At 37.5% G+C, this 22,701-nt stretch overlaps 1 long non-coding RNA gene across 1 annotated transcript in view; it reads left to right on the top strand.

Moving 5' to 3' along the window:
• Nucleotides 1-22,701, top strand: part of LOC129205991 (uncharacterized) — an 88,551-nt gene that overhangs the window by 33,859 nt on the left and 31,991 nt on the right. The window contains exon 3 of the long non-coding RNA XR_008576943.1: nucleotides 5,091-5,274. This is a non-coding gene — a long non-coding RNA (uncharacterized LOC129205991). The remainder of the gene's footprint in view (nucleotides 1-5,090; nucleotides 5,275-22,701) is intronic.

Below are 22,701 nucleotides of genomic sequence, written 5' to 3'. Positions count from 1 at the left end.
GCCAAAATTATGCATTCAGATCCATAGCCTGGGTCCTCATAATGTTTCTTTGGGATTGATAAAACTCCTTTTTATAGTACAGTGTAGCCAAACATCAATATTAAGCACTTCCATTCGGTCTGATGAATAGAACTAATTTAATTAAGTCCAAAGTGACTTAACTAAAAACATTACTGGCAGCTGAAAAGCATGTAAGCAAACTGCTATCTTTTCTTCCTTCATTCAATTTTTGTTCTCCTTCAGCAGTTTTTTCTGTGGTGTATTGAAAAGAAACATTTCTGGTACCCAAATAACAGAGTATTTCACTAGACTCATGTTTCTTGCATAGAAGGAAGTGACAACGACAAGAAAACTAAGACATGGCACATTGTTTCAAGGGACATGCAAACAAAATGCATTTTCTTATTGGGTATTGTATATTTTTTCCCCAAGTATATGTTTCTTCTGCTCTGGTATGTATAATTTGATTTATCATATGCTGCAATTTAATCTTTAGTAGCTCTTTTTAAAAAGTCAGTTCAAGCTATTTATGTGTACAGGTGAAATTTCACTGCATTCTGTTTTAGAGGTATCAATATTTTCCAACACTATTTACATGGGATTTTTTTTTCTTTACTGGTGAATTACAGGTAGGGTAGGACAAAAAAAAATTCCATAGGTAGTTAAAAAAAAAATTAAAAAATAAAAATCTAAGATAAGCAGGATTTATTACAAAATTTCTCAAGCAGCAAGTATTACCTATCTCCAAATACCTAATAATGCTTTTTGCAACACCCCCTACGCAGCTTTTTGTGAAGTTCAGTCCTTCGGTAAAGCTTATGCTTTCTTCAGAAAGTCAGATGGTTTTTCAGAACAAGTGATTTACTCGAGACTGAAATAAATATATGAAATCAGATATTTGGGACTTACTGTATACTGCTGTATGAATTCCATTTTGATTTTTCTCTTCTTTATGATGCTGATTTTTAAGACAAGAGTTACATTTATGGACAAAAAAGTAGTTATCAGTGCTTGGTTATGATTGCCCTGAATATGAAACATTATATTATAGTCAACATCCTATCTAAGAATAATAATTCTAATTTCAAGGATGTTTGATTAAAAAATGTTAATCTGCTCTGGTGGAGTTAGTATTTGGTCACCAAAAACATGAAGTTCTCAGAAGTTATTTTCCTTGCATGTCTTTTTGTAATCTTGCATACAAATGCAAGGCCTAGGAAAATATCTCATCTAATGAAGCAAGGTCTTAATCATCAGACTACATACATTACTTTTGTTAAGGCACACAATTCTGTACAGATACAAGAAAATAAATGCAAAAGAATAATAATTTATAAATCTTTGGTAACTTCAGTAAAAAAACCCATCCAACAACCAAAAAACCCCCTGGCTTTCACTGTACATTCTATTTTGCTGGTTTCTGCACTGGGAACCAGACTTCATCACAGGTTAGTGTTGTTCTATGAATATTTTATTGATTGGCTGATTCAGTCTTCCTCATTAGACGAGAGAATGAACTGAGAGACACCCATTAATGCAAGTGGAAGGTGACCACCCAGTGGCTCTCACCACCAGCAGTATGCATTCCTTTCAAAATTTCAAGGAAGTCAAAACCATCTCAGGTAAATTGCACGGCCTACTTCAGACTAAAGGAAGCCATATAAATTACAGAGCTGATACAAATTTAAGAATTTTTTTTTGTTTTTCACATTTGAGTAAATATCTAGTAAGTTGATATCAAACCATGTGTTTGCAGTAAGCCATATAGTAAGCTTCATGGGCATCTGCTTGCTATTATTCGTTCAATGATGTCTTCCTTCAAATCACACAATGTATTTGTTCAACCTGGAGAAGACTAGGCAAAGGATATGATCGAATTTCTGTCTTCAAGTGCCTAATGGGGGGTTATAGTGAAGATTAAACCAGACTCTTCTCTGATGTGAGCAGTGAGAGGTTGAGAACCAAAGGACAAAAGTTTCAGTTCCTTCAGATGGAAATCAAGGTGATCAAACACTGAAACAGGTTGTCCTGAGAGGTGGTGGACTCTCCATCCCTGGAGATATTCTGCATTCAGCTGGACAAGGTCCTGAGCCACCTAGTCTGACTTTGGAGTTGGCTCTACTTTGATAGCGTGTGTGTGTTTGTAGGTTGGATTACATGACCTCCAAAGATCCCTTCCAGCTTAAATTATTCTATAATTATATGATACAGCTGAAGTGGGAAATTCGTAGCAAAGTGGTAATGCCAGATGATTTTAAATTTAGATTGCAGTAATGAATATCCATACAGAGTCACCTGAATGCCAGATGTCCTACACGGTTCCAGTGGGGTAGTTTGCAAAGCAAGAGTCATCACATTTTGAATAAGCATTGTAGAAAGAATGGATATTTACTTTGGGATCTTTCCAGCGGAAACAAAAAAAGTAAAATCTGATTCCACAAATCAGAAGACTAGTATAAAGCTTCATTTCTGTGTAACCATGTGCGTGTAACCTGAGTGAGCTTGGCCAAACAATAATAGCGTTTTCAAGCTGATACATATTTACAAGGTCTGCAAGTAAATAAATCCATTCCAAAATGATTTGAAGTCTGAGTGCTCTTCTGATAACTGGTGTTTGTAAAATTGGATTGCTTATCTCTGCTGTGGGTGATCCATGCAAGAAGAGAAATCTTCGATGTGAAAGTGAGTCTTGCAAGCTCCTTAAAAACTTTGATTTTTTGCCGAGCTTAAACTGAGGATACACCTCTGCTAGCGCAATGGAATCTGTAGGGGATTAAAAGAAATCTTTAAATGATCGTGTGATATCTGTTACTGGACAGAAGAATAGCAATATCTTTTTCTGTTCACTGTACATCTTTCCCTTATACTGTTTCCTCTTTTCAACCGTAGAATACTTCCTCTTCCTTATGCACCCCATCAGGCTTTTTCTATCAGCCAGATATGAATTTCAGCTCTCATTGTGGACTTGCAATCCTTTTTTTTTTTTTCTTTTGGTGACAGCAACCATAGCTTTCACCAGAAATGGGAGTTATTTGTCCCTTTTGGTGTCCCTTTTCATCTCACCCAACATTATGGCTCTGACAGAGTTTTATATAGCCAAAGCATTTTCACAAGCTTTTATTTGGGTGTTCAGCAAGTTTCCTTCAAGGATTTTGCAAAAGTTACTGACAGATAGTATTTTGTAGAAGTATTTGAGAATTTTACATTATTTTTCATGGGAGCAACAAGCTTGACACCTAAGGAAACTCAAGTGTTATCCTACAGTAGCTTTCCAAACATCATAACTCATTGTGTGTTTTGTTGTCTATCAAATTAAGAAGGCAGAAAAAGTTTGTATGCACGTATGTTCAGCAGAGTGATGGAAATAGTGAAGCTAAGCAAAAGCCAGATCCTTTAGCTAGTCAATGCTTATTTGTAGCCTGATGGTGAAAGCAGAGGGAATGGTATAATAAGCAATTTTGGAATAAGAATGATTATAGCGTTCAGTTTAGCTGAAGAACAAAAGGGCAAGTGGCTTAGTCCTCCAAGCACTATAGCAGGGAATCTATGAAGAAAAAACCCTCAATTTTCAGACAATCCCAATGTCTTGGAGTTGTTCTTAGTTGTAGCCTTAATATATTTGGTATGGAAAAGAATTAAACTTTCCTTTTTTAAAAAAAAATATGAGATTAAACATTAATAACAAAAAAAGCCATTGGCCTCTGGGATGATTTCAGGGCTGGGATTTTAAATACCTTGTCTTCTACAGTGATGTTCTGTGAAAAGCATGAATGAAAAAGCATTCTAAAAATTTGAGTGAGTTTGTTATTGATGTGAATACGAATGAGGTAAGCTAGCAGAATATATATTTAAAAAAAAAAGTGAAATCAATTCATGTTCATTTATTTGCTTGCTTACAACTTAGATATGAAATGCAATCTGAGAACAAATTGATATTTCATTTTCACTTAATAAAACTGAATTGAAATAAGTGATACTCCAGCTGAGTGCTGCATAGTATGTTGATTTTTCCAATTCCAGAAGAAATTAGTGATCCAAATTTGCTTTGAAAAAATTGCTGTCTAAACCATGAAGCTGTCTTAGTTTCTTGTTCAACTCAACACTAAAATAAGAAGTCATTCTTTAAAACAGCCCATTAGAGAGCTGAAGTGTAAATAACTATTTATTCTAGTTCTCTGGAGGAAAATGCAGCCCTGAAAATTATTTAATTGTACTTATAAAGGACATTCTGACAAAAAATAAAAAGAAAAAAGGAAAAAAAAAAGGGAGAAAGAAGGAAGGAATTAATCTGACAGGGACTTATCAGCATCAATATAGTGAGAAACAAGTTAGAGGAGTTAATAAACTATAACTTGTCCTGAGGGAAATGAAGCTTTGACTTGAAACATCTTTTTCTAACGTTAACATCCTAAAGAACACAGTCTGCAAGAACCACGCAGGGTGGAGAGGCATGTCAACAAATATGCAAACATTGCCGAGCTGTCCATCATCTAACTGTGCTACACAGAAATTGTGCTGGTGATAACACCTTCTAACTGCCTTAGATGGGGGGGAGGAAAAGATAGTTTTATCAGTATTTAGGATTTTGTTTTCTTCTGTGGGAATGGATCTTGCCTCGAATTTCAGGTATTAAAAATATGTTTTCTGGAAAAAGCAGTGGACAGAGAATTGGTGACTCCTACTGAATCATCATGGAATGCTTGGTTAGTGAAAACATGAGAGGACTGATGCCCAGCTAAGTTCAGCACAAGAATGTTTAAACCCTTTGATCAGTGCAGCTGTACAAGGAAGAAGAAAATTATTTTGCCTGAAGCCGCAGCAACAGTAAACACCGCTCCCCAACCCTTAACAGATATTTCCATACAGTTGGTCTCTGATAACCTATGTCAAGGCCTTTAGGAGGCCAATGATGATGTCAGTCTGTGGCCATGGTTTCACATACAGCTGAGACAATATCTCAGCTGCAGAAGGGAGCTGCCCTGGGCTTGGATGCTGCGTGGTCTTGTCCTGTGCAGTCTCTTCTGAGCCAGCTGAAGGACTTCACCTCAGCCGCACAATCCTGACACCTTTTCTCCTCCCTTTCTGCACAGGAAATGATGAAATGATGCCTGGAGCCTCAAGGTGCCTTTAGGAATTGGAAGTTCACCTCCTCATCTGAAACCAGTCATTGCTGATATGTAGCTGTTGCAAAGTGAAGACCTACCCTTTTGCTCTTCTGCTGAAATCCCAGGTCACTTTTTCAGGATCGGCAGACTCGCAAGGAACAGGCTCAAGGTTTGTCTATCTCAAATCCATCTCTTAGTTCACCTGCTCTCTCTCCTCTCTTTCCATGCATAAGCAATCATTACGTCTGTCTGGACAGTATTTAAATATGTTATTCAACAGATGATAATTTATTCAATAACATTTGTTTCATATTTGTTTGGTTTTCCAGCTGGTCTGACACTATTTGAATGCAGTATTCTGTAAAACTATCTGGAAGGCTGGGTTCTACCTTTCATTGAGCTTTTATAGCGTCCCTCTCTGTAAATAGACCCTCACAAAAATGAAAAAATACTAACAGTGGATAAGAGTGGCAGAATGGAGACTAAATAGCTGAATTCCTTTCTCAGTGCTGCTCCAGAAGTGCTGAATTACTGACCTTGGGATGTGAACTGGTCAGAATGCAAGAAATCATTTTACTGTGGAGGAAATAGATAATAATCACATTTTTATTAGAAGTATGTGTATCTCTATCAGCTCAGTTTTGTATTGTGATCTGCTGGAGGAGCTAACTTGTTTTCTGTGACAAATGAGTAAACAGCTGTGCCAAGAGAAAAAATTACTCTGATGAACATGCGGGTCTGTCAGAGATTATCCTGTGCTGCTGGTTGAACAGTCAGTATGAATACTTTTGTACCTGTTTCAACTAAAATTAGCTGGGTTTGTGTACACTTTTTAAATTGTGGATCTTTGATAACTTGACTCAGATTGTGGCTGTGGCCTTAGACTGTCAGAGGGATAAAGTCAATTCAGAATGCTAAGGGCTGTCAGTATCATCTGATTGCAGATACGCTAGGACTACAGCAGCAGGACATACCTTTTAATGTTGGCAGGCAAAGACTGATGCAGAAGGGATATCAGCACATGGTAAAAAAGACACAGAGGGAACCTGAAGCAAAGAGAGCCACCATAATGTGGGAAAAAACCTACAATAGAAGAGAAGAAATGCTTTTGATATCTTAAGCCAGAGAGGCAGGCAGGGTTGCCAGTGCACATTGATGGTGCAGCATCCTTTGCCCTTTTAATTCAAGAAACCTAAGAAACTAACAGTGTGCGCTACTTGGTTAACAAAGATCTTTCAACATAGCTCCCAGGAAAGATAAATCTCCAGGGTTCCTTTGGGGTTGGATGGAAGGTGATTGCTATGAAAAGAAACATGTATGCTGAAGCTGGTAAAATAGATTTTGGCATTGTGGAGTTCTGTGACCTAACTTTGTTTGTGTTCGTAATGTGCATTGTATCTACAGCAGATAAAACTCTTATCCAAATTGTATTTAAACTGTTAAAATCTCAAACCTGGAGTCATGCTGATGCTCCAGGTCAAGGGCACATCAATATTAAAACAGAAGCTTTTGCCAATGTACTTAAACATCAACTTATTTAAGCTTGTTCCACGTGTGCTCCTGGGTTATGTCATGTTGTTTTTTCTGTGAATTTTGTTTCCCTGCTGCAGTGTTTTACCCTTGCACAGTGCCCATTTCTGAACCAGATGGCAAAGAACTGATACTCAAATGTTAAGAGTCCTAAATAATCCCCTTATCTAATGACTGCGTGCGTGAAAGCTTGTCCTTTTTCGCTCAGACATATCAGCCTGGCTATGAAAAAGGGAGCAAGGATAACACTTTATGATGATTAATAAAGGATGTCTAAAAAAACTTTCCTTCTTCACTCCAGCTTCTCACCTCAGTCACTGCCGACTGCAAAATCATTGGCCTTTTGCACTCAGTCAGCAGTCCCCTAACGCAGGAGTTAGTTAGCAAAAAGGCAAGGAGACAGAGCTGGGAAACACTATTTTTCTGCTTCAAGAACTCGTTACAAGTTGTGGACTGTATTTGTTGGAAATTTGTAAATGATTAGCAGTAACTACCATGGTTTTGCTGCTTAGTTTTAATTTCTGTGAAGGAAGATGACCCAAAGAACAAATGCAACTCTGTACACACCTGTTTTACTTAATACTTCCCTTTAACAGATCAGCCTTCACTGACCTGCTGTATACTTTTGAACTAATCAGTGTACCTGTACCCTGTGTGATTTTAGCTCACTATCTGAAATTTAGGGATAATTTTTCCATTGTTAAATCTTTTTCAGAATCCCTGAGAAAAATATTGTCTTTGAGTCAAACACTAAAATCTTTGAAGTAAAAAGGATGCACCTCAGTTGGTGGTGGCTTCTCACTCCTGCTCTTCCTAGTTTTTCAACATAGATTATGTCAACCCAGTAAATTGTAGTGGGTCTTTTGCTTCTTTGTTTGTTGGTTTGTGTAAAAAAAAATGGTGAAGGAATTATAAGGGAAGGCATTTGCAATCTAATTTGTTGAGGTGTTTTCTTAATATAAGACCTGTAGAAGATGATGTACCTAGTGGCTTTATACTCACAGACAAAGTGTAGACATTCCAAACCCATAAAGCAGCTGATAGGAACTTTGGTTTCAGTCTGCTTATTTTGGATGTGACTGCTGTACTTCGGGTGTTTAGAGGTTGAGTATTGCCCAGATTTTAAAATAAAATATAAGGTTTTCTAATCTTAAATACTGTAACTAATGATTCTAATGAATTGTGATCCATGTTACTACAGTGAAATATTTAGAACAGTTGGAAATGTCAGATTATAGGGTATTTACCAGATGGATTTTATGAAAAAACAAAACAAGGATGGGGACTACGAAAGCTTAATTTGTTGGAATGCTGCCAACGATACTCTGAAGATAGGCATAATTCAGGTGAGTGTATTGTCTGCCATCCTGGGGATCTGTGGTTGCTATGTGCAACTATCATTGCCAAATGTCTGGACTTCTCCAAAACACGCCTGCAAAATAAATAAATAAATAAATAAAAATTGCAGCTACATAGACGTCAGCATAGAATTTATAATAATAAAAAAGATAGTGATGTCAGGCATGATTTGCAATATAACAGTATCAATTATTCTTGTAATGATGGGAAACTGTTCTTAAAGCATGCAAGCAGATCAGCAGGAGTGGAAAGTTTTCAGTCTAAGATTTCTTCATGTTGTTCGGTGTCTTGTTCCTTTGCCTGCCTTCAGTCACAGAGGTGTCTATTTTGTGGAAGGTATTAACCAACTGCCTGATAGTCCTACTCCTAGCTGAATAAAGGAGGGGGAACAGTTAAAGGAGCAGTTACTGAGGTATATCCTTAATACATTGTGAACAGTTGATAGTGTTATTAGTCATTCTCTTTTTCATTTTCATGAAATATTGTGCAGAATCAGTGACATAGCAAATAAACATTTAAAGGCTTGGGACTTTTATTGCCTTCAATCTATCCTAATATATTGTCTCCACAACTTTGTCAGTAAAAATGGTGCAGAAGCCTTATAAAGAACCACCCTACTAGTGACTGTGTAAAAGAACTTAAATAGAACAGAGACTAAAAAAAAACCAAGCAAAAACCAAACCATAAAAAACCCCCAAAAACTCAAAACATAGGAAAGAAAGATACAAATCCTTTTAGAATTTTTTTTCATTTATGTTTGAGGAGAGAAGTGGTCATGGGCCATAGCGATTCTTATTGGTGCTGCTTTTGTTCTAGTTTGGATTTATTCGTATTCATATATGAGCAGAGGCTGATTCTCTTACTTTAGCTCTCTCACTCAAAATGTAAAGAAGAGTATCTGCAGTATGTACTCAGTTAAATTATATTGATATAAAACTTCTATGAAAAGAAGATTGGCCTTGTGGTTGGGATGATCTCATACTGAGAAAGTTATTGGTAAAATTTATCCCTGAATTTGCATGAGCTGTGACATTCTCATATATATATATATATATATATATAAAAAATGTTTTTATCATTTAGAAAGTACAAATAATGGAAATATTATATAGCAGATGAACAACAACTTTCTATCATTTTTCTAATCATGCCATGCCTATGTATAAAATTGACCACACTGCCCAAACTGGATGAATAGGACAGTGAATTAAGGACATTAAAAGAACAAATTAAAAAAAGCTTCTATTAAGACACTTTTGTTCTGTCATTAGCTCTCCATCAGCTCTGATAAAACGTAGACTAGCAAAACTAGTAAGGTAGTAACTGTATTTGGGTAATGGCACAGACAACAGAGACTGTTGAAAAGTGCTGGTGACTCATGTTTTTTCTGTCATTGAGTGTAGGTAAGAGCCTGCCTCATAATAAAGTGAGTTAGCAGCAGAAAAATTTGTATGATTTATTCTAAGCATTCAATATGCGTGTGCACGTCACTGTTCATTCTTACTGAACAGCAGGTCAAGTCAAAGTTCCAGATGAAACAATTCATACTTTAGATGGGGAAAATGCATGAGCAAGACAGACGCAGAGACTTTGTACACTTTGACCTTTCAGCTGCCCACAGGGTTCAAATGCCAGTTACCACAAGAAACACATCAGTCCTGGTTTCCTTTCTAGTTGTACAGATCATAGAATCAAAAGTGTTTGCCTACCCAAGCTGTTCCAGTAGTTTTCTTTTTCACATCACTATGACACATTTGAATTAATTGGTTGCAGCATAAATTTTGTCATCAGCCTTCTTCACTTTTGGCAGTGGAGCACTCATAAAAACTTAGACTCCTTGGCGTTTTTGCTTTTCGGTATATGAAATTCATTACACTGACATTTAATCACTTCAAGATTACCACACCAATTTTTTCTAATGCTAGTAGACTGACATCAGAGCAAAGGTACACTCTGCAATTTGGCTTACAAATGAAGTACTGGAAAGTCTGATGAATCAGAGTCCTTAAGCACGTAGTTAATTTGAGCTGATGCCCTCTTGACTTCAGAAGGAGTATACCCTTTTCTTAAATGTTTGATCAGGGCGGTGAAGAACATCAAATGCTGGCCTTTTATGCATCGCTTTCTGATTAGATCTTTGGAAGACAGATGACTGGTATGTGATTACTGAGTAACCTTCATGTCATTTTAACAGGAGCTCCACTACTCCCACTTATGCTTAGAACTGGAAGTCTTTCAAGATCACATAAACTATTACAGCCAGAGTGCGAACATGCTGGAGGAACCAAAGGGACAAAGTCAGGATCTGATCTGTATGAGGTGTGGGAAAATAATCTTTTGCTGGTAGGGACCTTGATGGGGTGCTGCGAGGGGGAGGGAGAGAGAGAAAAGGACAGATTTAAGTGTCTGTAAAGAGCAGATGGAAAAGAAAGGCAGAGAGATTTAGAAAATGAGATTTACGGATATAGTATTGCAGATTTCCGGCATAGTTGAGAAGTTGCTGTATGGATAATTATTGAAGAACAATATTGCAGCTTACAAATATATTTGTTGCTTACAAATCTCGGAGAAACTGGATGCCTAGAAGATCTCTAGAACAAAAATAAAAAGTGGTCAGGTGCACTTCAGAAATTTGTCTGGATCTTTTTGACAAGAATGCATAGTCAGTGAAAGTATGTGAACCAGATTAATATTTAAGAATGTATTAGATAATACAGTTAGGAGTCTACTGTAAGGGAAGCTCATGTTCTCTGGGATGTCCTTTCTAACTTCACTGTAAGTTATTCTGCAGTCTATAGAGCACCCAATACAATTATCCTTCAGGAAATACATTGCTATTTAATTTCTAGCACTTAGATGTCCTCTCACCACATATCATGTTCTTACCTGTAGTGGAAAAAAACCCTCATAATTAATTGTAAGGGATTTTCATGTTTTGCACGCACAGAAATGTTGGGGCAATTTTGCCATGTGCTTTATTTTCTTCTATCTAGAATTGATTTGTTTGAGTTTCTTATGGAATGCCAAGATCACTGATGATGTCTACTAAGCTCTTAAAGTGTGTTGCTTCTTTTCACAATGCTGTGTTAAACCCTTACTGTGTTAAACCTTGTCTTAAAAGTGATTTTTTTCTGTTACAAATTCTAAGAATGAAAAACAGTTTCAGTATTTGCATGGGGTTGGTTTTTTTTTTCACTAAACTCCTAACATTTTTTATTTAATTTCTAGTGGAGACCTAGAGTACTTGTGCTCCTTTTGTTACAAGGCTGACATCTACCAACTTTCATTTTCTTTCATCTTATTTGAAAGAAAGCTGAAGAAATTACTTGCATCCAATACAATATAAACATGCTTGCTAGGCTTTTACTGAAAGAAGTGTTTTTATTGTAAGAAGACAATGTGAAATTGTAACAGATTCTAAAGGTCTTAGGACTCACCATCTTCCATGGCTTTGTCCTCTAGCATATGGGTGGAGATCTGGACTGGTTTTTAATCAGAGGTAAGCAGGAGGGCATGCATCACATTCAACAAATAAATTAACTATTCAATTCCTCTAAGAAAAAACTCCTTTATTTTTCCTTGTTACTCCCATCACAAGTTAGCCTGTTTTCTTGTAGTGATTGTTACTGAGTATTCAGCAACATTCTGCCAAAGATCCACAATAATGTTTAATTAAATGTCTTGCAAATGTAGCCAGTACTTGTTAAAACTCTTTACTCAATAACTGAGCATTTAAGCAGTCAGTTCAGAAGTGCTTGGACCTTTTATTTGACATGTACTTTCTTCAGTATGTTAGACTTTAACCTCTGTGTTTAGTTTGGATGTACCCTGCACAGCTGAGTTTAAAGTGCATGTCAATGCAGGAACTGTGTGACAAAATTAAACAAATTTATACTATGGAAATGCATAGACATAATGTTAGAGTTTCTTTGCAGCAAAGCATCCTCTTTGGTGATCAGGAACTCTGTCAGAAAGAAAGTCTAAACGATTAGCTGGGTGGTTAGGAGAAGTCACACAAAAAGCAAAAGAAGGAAGCTTTTTCTGGCAGAAAAGGAAGACAATCATGTGTTCTTACCGCCCCAAAATTTCCTCCGTGAAAAGCATGACGTAAAAGGACTCCAATAAGTTAAAGCAAAATGATAGATGAGCACCTGGAAAACAGCCACTATTATATAGTATGTGGAATGAATTGACTTACTTTGTCTTTTTTTGAAGAGAAAAGGGAAGTAAAGTATGCTGGAACACTCGAGTTATAAATGACATGTTAAGTATATGCTATACATTAGTTAAGCCAGTTAAAACCGGTAGATGTAGCAGCAGTTCTTTATTGTGAAAAATAGAAAAAAACGTAAGTCCTTTATTTGAAGATGTAGTATCCAAATCTTATCAATGGTCTACCCAAGACAACTTTGTCCTTCAAACATTTGAGTTGAAGGGTTGGTTTGACTATAGTTCTGTATGAGACAGAGGTGTGGAAAATAGGAGAAGAGGAGAGAAGAAGCACTCCTAGAATTACAGCAGAATAAGTGACAGGCAGAATCTTTAGAAAAAGTTTGGAGGTTAAGTGATGTGATGAAGAAATTTCCAATTGGTGATTACATATTTTTCAGTGAGTTCAGTTAAGTACTCTTGAGCCAGTTGAAACAAAATACCAAGCAAAGAAAATGAGGTGTTGTGCAAGAGGGTCTACTTTAGCAGGATATTCCCAAAGTGGTGAAGCATGGGATCTGCAGGAGACAGGGAGGGAGGCAGTGCTGGCTGACCGGGGTTACCTCACCTTCTCTTTACCAAGAGGCAGCGCTTTGGGTCTAGGGAAGGAGGGGGCCTCACTGCAGTCTCGCCTCTGGTCTGAAGTATGAGATAGCACAGCCTCTCCCCAGCCTCCTTATTACAAGGGCACTGTGGCGTCACTGAGATGCAGAGAGGTGGCAGCAGCACAGTGGGACTCTGCCCTTTGCTCTGCGGGGAAGGAAGGTAACACCACCAAATGGATTGTACCCTGCGCTGGCTTTGCCGTGCAGTGAGGTCAGCGATTGCCGAGACAGCACTGAGGGGTTGGGAGGCAGAAGATGGAGTACATACGCTACTGTTGATCTGAGGAACTGAACAGGAAAACGTGTAGAGGGTTGTGAGATGGCTGGAGAGCATGAAGACTGTTGACTGTGAAATCTGCCTAAAACAGGGCAAAATAATTTTTGACAGGATGGCCTGCCTTTGAGTTTGCCTCTGCACACTGAGCTAGTGTGTAAACAAACTGTAGCACAAAGAATATTGCCAAAGCTTCTTCCCATAACCAAATTAAAGGTGTAAGGGGAGGAGGAAATCAATGTAGAAGCCTTCATATTTGTCACTGTTCACATAGATGACAAACTGTAATGAAGGTTTAAGTTTCCCCACCCCTCAAGCTAGAGAAACTCCTAAACATCTTAATTTAGTTTTCTAAAAAAGTATCTGGACTGCTGTTTTTTTTTTTTTCCCCTGACAATAATGGCCATATTTTGTGCTGTTAGAGAGCAGTGAAATTCAGCATTATTAAGTATGGAATACATATTTTAATGCTTTTAATAACTTAGTCACCATCCTTGGTGTTCTTATTTTGATTAATTTTTATTTTAGTGGGTAACCAGCAATCAACTTTGTAAAGGATAAGGAAAAGTTTATGTAACATCAGTGCCATATTTCATCAGTCATCTCTTTCTCATGCTGTGAGTAGTCATATGGCTTACACCAATACAATGGAAGTGGGAGCTGAGAAGCTAATGGTGACATACAGAATTTTTCACAAATAAGAATGAGCTATTAGTCTATCGAAATGCTCAAATCATTTGTTTCAGGGTGCTTTCACATGTATAATAATAAACCAACACATTTCAACAGTCAATTAAGTCCAAAGAGGAATCTGATAGCAAAGCATAAGGGTATTGAATGCTTAGAACCTAAAAAAAGAAAGTCAGAACGCAGGTTTTCAAGGATGGTCTGAAACAAGTGATTCCCTCTTCTCCCTTCAAAGTTGTCCGGGCTAATTCCTAAAGTCTTTTAGGGAGGAGTCTGAAAACTTAAGGTGAGCACAGGTTCCCTTCTGCCTTATGTACAGAAAGCTCTAGAGCCCTTGACTTAAGATGAATATGATAACCTTGCTGTTGTGGATCAGAGGTACTGTCACTCTCATGAGCATTTCTACCGTGAGGGGAATAACAGGACTATTTGAATGACTTTACATCTGCTACATGAAGAGCAACATTTGGTGAGTACTGATATAATCCAAGGTGTGAACAACTGTGACGATGTCTATGTTGATTTTCACAAACATTTTTGTGTAACTCATTTTTCTCTATTTGTATTTGTATTTCTGCTTGCCTAAAAGCAGAAAGTGAAAGTTATCTACGACATTTCAAACTAAGCCGATAAAATGATGGTGTCACAAGGGCAGATGGCATTTGGAAGTAGCATGAAGCTAAGGTAAAGTCAGACTGCCTGCAGGGAGCAATATGCATGCCAGGAGGTGGCCTTTGGGAATATCCTCAGAAAACAAAGACTTGAAATGATGGAAAGCTATGGCCAAGAATTACTTGTACAGCAAGGCAATCCCACTGGAGGTTGTGGAGGCTACATGTGATTCTAAGAAATACTCAGCTCATTCTATGAACAAAGAGAACCAGGTAAAGAAAGATAAGATATATGTAAAATATGCTGGTATTTGGCTTTTGACTTTTCTGGTGTGAGTTACTTTAACTGGGTGTTACTTTAGACCCCAGGACACAATCCTTTGCCCTGTCCAGAGCCAAGTGGGTCTGTAAGTAGTATCAAGAGTATCTGGGAGCAACAAGCTGGAAACTGATTGAACCTGAGCAAATTGCAGAATTCCACATATCTCAATACCAGGATGTAAAAAGGCCTGAGGATAGAGACACGCCACAGCAGCTGAATATTTGAGCAGAACCAACCTGGTTCCACCTATGCCGACTGTATGTCTAGATGATTATTCATTGTAATTAAACAAATCCTGATCACCCTGGATCTTCCAACAAGGTCAGTGGATCTTCACACGGTGGTGGTTGTTGTATGTGGCAATAGATATTTCTTAGTTTTCATTCTGATTTGGTGAGAGATATATACATGGTGCTAGTGAATTCCAGGTGATACAAAAGCAAGACGAGAGAAGCACTTACTGGGATTTGGGTGCTGCTAGGGTGTATTGGGTCTGGCTGAGATGGAGTTAATTTTCCCCACAGCAGCCCTCACAGTGCTGTGCTGTGTATTGGTAGCGAGCAAGGTGTTGGTAACACACCAGGGTTTTGGCTGCTACTGAGCAGTGCTGGCACACATCAAGGCTGTCTCTCTCCAACATTTCTCCCCCCCTCAGCAGTAAGCTGGGAGTGGGCAAGATCTCGGGAGGGGACACAGCCAGGACAGCTGACCCAAACTGACCAAAGGGATATTCCGTGCCGTATGACGTCTGCTCAGCAATAAGGAGCTCAGAGATAGGGGAAGGAAGTGGGGGGCATTCGTTCTTACGTTTGTCTTCCAGAGAAACTGCTATGCATAATGATGCCCTGCTTCCCGGGAAGCGGCTGGACATTCCCTAGTGATGGGAAGTAGAGAATATTTTTTTTGCTTTTGCTTTGCTTCCATGCACAGCCTTTTGTTTTTGCTTTATTAAACTGCCTTTATCTTGACCCACAAGTTTGGAGTTGGTTTTTCCATCTTATTTTTCTCCCTTCCCTGTTCTGCTGAAGAGGGGAGTGATAGAGCAGCGTGGTGGGCACCTGGTGTCCAGCCAAGGTTAAACCACCATATCGGGGAAAAAAGCAAGAGCTGTAGCTGTGTGGAACAGGAACAAAATGTCCCCCAAACGCAGCTTGAAAAATAATATTCTCAATTGACATTTAAGAACAAGTAAGATGTTTGCTTACATGTCACGCAAACAAATGAAATGAGAAATATTTCCTTAGGTACTATTTTAAATACAGTGGGAAATGTGAGGGAAGGGCATCAGAAATAACAATAAACTGTGTAAACTCCACAAATGGCAACTTAAAATGGCAAAAGATCCATATTGTATCATTCAGTACCTTTCTTCCTCTGCTGCCATTCCTAAAGGCAATAATAGGAATTAAGGCAGCTTTTAACTGGTTCATTGATAAAGAATTTTCAGTTAATTCAAATATCAAAAGTGGTGCTCATTTTCTCCTCAATTTCCAGATAATTTTGTCCTCTGCCAGTTCCTTTCTTTTGCCCTAATTTGGTGTGGAAGATACGTGTGTGTGTGTGTGTGTATATATATATGAATTGCTTCAGCTTGTATCCAGATTTGTAATCACATGTGGTCTGGACACATGTTACTTTTGAGCATCTGCCTGATGTCGGTGAGGTGGCTGTTGGTCTCTCTCACACTCCACCATTACATGGGAAGGCAACGTTTAGTGTTAAGTCCAGTCTCCAACAGCTGTGTACAAGCATGCAGACAGCTAGTTCGGGGAGATTTGAAAATATCTGCTAACATGCTATCGTATGCCACCTGTAATGTAATGTTTCCCATTACCACATAACATTAAGGTTTGTAGTACAAGGGCGAAGGCGCAAATGTAACGAGTCTCAGAAAGACAATGCGAATGCTCACCAGTGTCCCATCCCCTGCACTAGCATTATATTAGTTAAATGAAACTCCAACCTGAATTTAGTCTATGCTGCATGCTATGGTGGTGAACATGAAAAAACCTGTAAAACCTCAAACAGTGAATGCTGCAGACCCACTAAAAGGAAAGAATTCCTTTCCGACTGGTGATGATTTACCAGTCCTCTTGGATGCATGGTTTGGATAAGTCCCACGTGTATGTAACTTCTTAAATATATGTAGCCATCTAGGAAAGCTTGTAAGAGAAATAAGAATTCTTATCACAATGAACTCTTTTATCTAGTTACACAATTTTATACATAAACTTATTAGTCTTCATCTTGAAATAATAGAATTTTTTTGCTGCTTTCATTACTCTAGCTGGAAGCCTTTTCCTGAACTTGTTGTAAAGATGTATTTATAGCTGATTCATTACTATTTGATCTTGTGCTGATAATACTGCTCCATTTAGTTCTCTCTAATAATTCTAATCATCTTTCTTAGCAGTTACTCCAATTAAAGTTAATCTTCACTGAAACTGGTTGACCAGAACTGTACACAGTATTCCTAATTGGGCCTTTCGGTTCCTCTCACAACAAATGTCTTTCCTCATGCATTTGTAATTCATTAGCCCTTCATAGCTTTTGTAATTCATTAGCCCTTTCATAGCTTCAGCAATCACTGTTCATAGTCCATTCTTCCAATGGACTACTTCCAGTAGAATACATCTTCCAATATACCTACTTTTTTTTTTGTACTTTTCAACCTATATGATCAGGAGTTCTTAACAGATGTCCCCAAGTGCATGAATCTGCTCTTTCTACTATTAAATTTTATCTCAATCGGTCAAATCAATACAGTAACTTAATGTTTTTATAAGATAATTTGGTCTTTGTAATAATGACAATACTGCACAACTTTACATTGTCGGCTAATTTAATCTATATTTTTCCTTAAGATCTTTAAATAATTTATTAATCAGGACTGATAAGACACACAGTAAACTCTCCTCATTCCATGGGTACCTAGTCAGTATAAGCTGTTGCTGATCCCTCTGGCCACATCCTTAGCGGCTTTAGAAACCTTGTATTACCACTTGTCTTCACCTTTAGCAAACCTTTTCTGCCAGGGATATTGCATCAAATGTCTTATTTATATCTCTGATAAATAATATTCTTCTGTCTAATAGAGCATAACTCCTGAAAAGAGATTGGGTTGAGATGATCTACTGTTGATAAAGCCACATTATAATTTATGCTACTCTCTATGTATCTCTTTGCCCTTAATTCTTCTCTTAAACTCCATTCTGGGTCTTTTATTTTTTTTTTCCTCTCCATTAAGTCCATTTAATAAGACTAGTGGTTTCAGAATTGCTCTTTGTTCCCATTCTTTTGAATATAGTTTCTGCGTTTACTATTCTCCAGTCATAAAGATACTGCCTCCAAAAATCCTAGCAGTTGGACTTGCAATTTCGTTTGACAGTTTCATGTTTCTTTATTCCAACATGGAGATTATCCAGCCTGTCTTATTTTTGCTTTATGAGGTATTAAGAATGTTAACAGTTATTTCTCTCTAAGGTGTCATAATTTCTGATGCTCTACCTCCATTTTTATTCCTTACTCTACTAATGTCCTCATCATTAACTTTTTAGAAAATGGAGGCAAAATGTACATTTAATATGTGGATCAGATCTAGATTAATGTTAATCTCTGTTAAATCACATCTGTATTAAATCATAAATTCTATATTTACAGCACTGTAACATTTTTGTTCCCCATGCTGCTTTATTTTTATTGTTTGTAAAGATTTCTTGCTGATTCAGTGGTAAATGGAAAGTCAAGCTCAAGAAATCTCAGCCATTTTCCTTTCTACATCCTGTAAGTTCCGAGGAACAGTGCTCGCTCTCTGCTCTTGGTAGATTTACATGTGTACAAAAGCAGCTGATTCACTGAAGGAAGCCCAGAAGCTTTTTTATTAGCTTTTTTTTTTCTTGCTTGCAAGGGGCTTGTCTGCCCTTTGATTTAAAGTAATTCCTTGCTTTCTATGTTTTAAAAGCTCTGCATTCCTGAATTCATTCTGTGTGGTTTCTTTAGTTCCTTTCTAAAATCCCAAACATTAGTCATAGGCTGTTTGTCTTGCAGTTTGATAAAGACTGATTCAGCTCATGATCAATCAATCCAAGATTATTTTTTTTCCCGAAAAGCTGTTCTGGAAGACCTTATTTCTTGCTAAACCTGTGTCCGAAACAGCGTTAATTTTTATTGGTTCACTGAGTGCTTATTAAAGAAATCTGTCTTTTAGCAAGTTCAAGACTACCTAAGCCTTCAGCTCTTAGTGATGGCATTTATATTGCATCGAAGTTTGAGAGATTAGTCTCCCACATTCACACTCTTTATTTCTCATAATCTTACAGAGATTTCTCTTCATATTGTATCCCAAGCTTAGTGATTCTGTAACAGTACTCCAAAGCTCTCTCTTCTGGGGCTTCTCAACTTTTATCCCATAGAGAGTGTGATTCTTTCACTACAGGATTAGTTTTCAACCTACGGTCCACAGGTCCAGGGAATTCCAGTGTCTACTTCTTTAGGGTGAGTAGAAGGTAATTAAGAAAGGCAAGTTTAGTGTCAATAGGCTGAAATACCTGTATTCTATCTAGACAGCTTCATGCCTCCCTATTAACTGTCATACATTTCTGTAACATGCAGAGCTGCCCAGTCATGTCCAGTCTTATTTCCATCCTTCTTGAATAATGGAAAGGTTTAGCTCTTTTACTCAAATCACAAATAATTTTTCTGCTTGTTTCCATTCCTGCAATATCCAGTTAAATTTTATGCTTGATGTTAAGCTTGCTAGAACTAGTTGAACATGTTTTACTCAAAAAGTAATTCAGTGGAGAATAGACACTTTTTCCTTTTTCAAACCAAATTAGGAAATATTTGAGGTTTTTTGTAAGCTTTCAGCATTTTGTCCAATACTCCAAAATACAGGTTGGAACCAACATATTATAATGCAAAAACCTGAGTGTTTCCTACTTTTTGTTTCTTCCTCAGAAGAATAAAATATTTGATTTAAAATTAAAGTAGTTCTAATGTAAATATTTTTGTGTTGGGCAATACATTTCTGAAGTAGCTCCTGACCAAACCCTCCTTCAGAAGTTGTGCTTTGCTTCATTACCCGAACACTAACTAGTCAACTGACATTAAATGCTTCTGACAAAGTCAGTTGTTTTTGAGGAGAAAAAACTAAACAAAAATACAAAAGGCTGCAAAGTATCAAAATCTTCTCTGTGACAGCTGTGCTTTTAAAGTTTAGCGAACAATAGCATAGCTAGATGAGGTTAGAAAATTATAATATTTAACAGGAAAAAAAAAAGCAACAATCCTTCAAGCAGCCAGAACTAATTAGTTAAGACATTTTAAAATCCTGTTATTGAAGAGGCTTGATTTAGAATAAATGTCACTTCCTTTGCCCACATGAGGAGAGAAAATTTCACCTGTCGTGCTTTATTAGGATTATCAGGAGTATATTGCTGCTGAGCCATCATGCAGGACTGCAATAACTCTCAGTACACTGGTCAGCAATTACTGCCAGCACCCAAGTATGAAAAGCTGAGTAGAGAAAAATGCCTGTTTCACTGGATATTTTCTTTCCATGTGATTTGCTACCCTAGGTGCTATAAAGCACCTTGTTCTCAGAATTTTCCATGGTGTTCCAAGGGCACCTTGTGACTCTCCCCAAGGACAAACAAATAATTTCACGCCCAAATAAACCAATGAACGGAACTGGGTGGAAAAGACAGTTTTCTACTGTCTGATGTAATCTACACGTAGATTCCTAGACATAAAATAATCAACAGGATTCTCAGGAAATGGAAGATTTTTAGAAGTCAATGTTCATCCTAATATTTTAATATTATGATGTTAATATTTACAAATACTCCTATTGAGCAACTGACTTCACTAGTGTTATTTTAAAGTTAATACTAAATAAACTACTATTTTACAACCATTGATTAACTACTTACGATCTTGCGTTTGCTTTCTGTTGTAGGATCCAGGTGTTTCACTTTCAGATCTTCTTGACTGATGATAACTTTCTATATTTGTTCTTCTTCTGTCTGGAACCATAATTGACTTTTAAGTGTATTTTGTAAAAGATTTGCTCAAGAAATGGAAGATTAATGGCCATGAGCCCAAGTGAGTTATTCCACCTTTTTTCCTTACAGATTCTAATCTTGATATAATGTATAACTTGAACATTAGTTTTAGGTGCCTGATCAGCAGAAATACTAATGCACAGTGCTAATACTTTGGCTTTATAAGTTCTTTCTAGTGTAGAGAGCCAGAGCTTGAAAGGGGTACCTGTATTTAGTCTTTTGTAAAACTGAAAATAACATTCCTCATTTGCAGGTGGGAAAATGATGTGCAAAAATTTATAAATTGCCAAACGATACATTTGAATCTTACCTAAAAATAGAATGTCCTATCCTATTTTTATGAAGAACAGAGAATATTTATTTATTTATTATTAGGGCTTTCTATTATTATTAGGGCTACAAGGATGATTAGGGGACTGGAGCATCTCTCATGTGAGGAAAGGCTGAGAGAGTTGGGTCTGTTTAGCCTGGAGAAGAGCAGACTGAGAGGGGATTTCATCAATCCTTATAAATATCCAAAGGGTGGATGTCTAGAGGAAGGGGCCAGACTCTTCTCAATGGTGCCCAGTGACAGGACAAGGGGCAATGGGCACAAACTAGAACACAGGAAGTTCCATCTGAACATGAGAAAAGACTTCTTCACTTTGAGGGTGACCGAGCACTGGCACAGGCTGCCCAGAGAGGCTGTGGAGTCTCCTTCTCTGGGGATATTCAAAACCTGCCTGGATGCAATCCTGTGCAACCTGCTCTGGGTGATCCTGCTCTAGCAGGGGAGTTGGACTAGATGATCTCCAGAGGTCCCTTCCAACCCCTACCAGTCTGTGATTCTGTGATTTGTCCTGACTAACAATTTTCAGGTGCCATTTTTATAAAATTCAGTGTAAGAGCTGTAAAAAGTATATGTTGTTTGCACAAGAAAATTGTGAATTGATATCAGAGTGTGAATGAATCGAAACACGACCATATATAGAAGATTTGTTTAAAAATAAAAGTGAATATCTGACTTCAAAGCAATATTTAGAATATCCAGGTGAAATTTTCAAAGTGCAATATGATTGTTCACATTGAAAATAACATTAGCTATTAGCTATAGCAGCTATTAGCTATTACTTATTAGTGTTAGCTATTTGCTACAAGATGTTCATCAATATGAGAGAGTTATTCTGAAATTGCTTACCTGTTTTAGGGGATCTCTTCTATAGTGATTTGACAGTTGAATTCCTCTGCAATTCAAACAAAAAGGAGCCAAAGACTAGAAGCTGAGCTGGTCCACAGTAGCAATCATTTATTAGAAAATACTTGCAGATTTTGAGATGAGAGAAAATTTCACATCTTGACTTTATGACAGATGAAATAATTTAACATGGCTGTCTGGCTTGCAGAAAACTTTCTGTTTTCTGAGTTCATTGATACCAGTTGGTTTAATCAAGAGGAGCAGGAGACCTCACGCTAATAAGTTTACTGCTTGCTGTAGGTGTTTACTGGTTTGTTGGGGTTTTTTTACATCCAAGATTATGTGCTGATGTGCGTGGCTCATTGCTGGAACGACTATTTAGGATGAGAAACACAGTTCAGTAACTTGTCTTCTAAAGAAAATGTGTTTTAAGAACTGGCATTCAGCTAAGTTTCAGTTCACGTCTCAAAAATAGCCAGAAATAGAACTATCGCTCCAGATCCTGATAACTATCTTTGCACAGTGTCAGGAGAGGTATTGCATATATGTGGGATTTTATAGGTCCTTAAATGAGACTGAAATATGTTAAAGAGAGAGCTTGTGTTTCTCTTGAATTTATTTTTGGGAGGAGGGAACAACAGTTTTCCAGCATTTTGTATACATTCTAGTTTTCCTTTTAGCGACTGGTCTCTCTCCTTAGGTATCCCATGATGAGACCTTTATGCCCGTGCATGTTGAAAGAGATTAAATATCTCCAGCATGC

Source organism: Grus americana, chromosome 4 (assembly GCF_028858705.1).
Source record: "Grus americana isolate bGruAme1 chromosome 4, bGruAme1.mat, whole genome shotgun sequence".
Classification (NCBI taxonomy): domain Eukaryota; kingdom Metazoa; phylum Chordata; class Aves; order Gruiformes; family Gruidae; genus Grus; species Grus americana.
The sequence above is the reverse complement of the archived record's forward strand: the minus strand, read 5'-3'. Positions and strand labels throughout refer to the sequence as shown.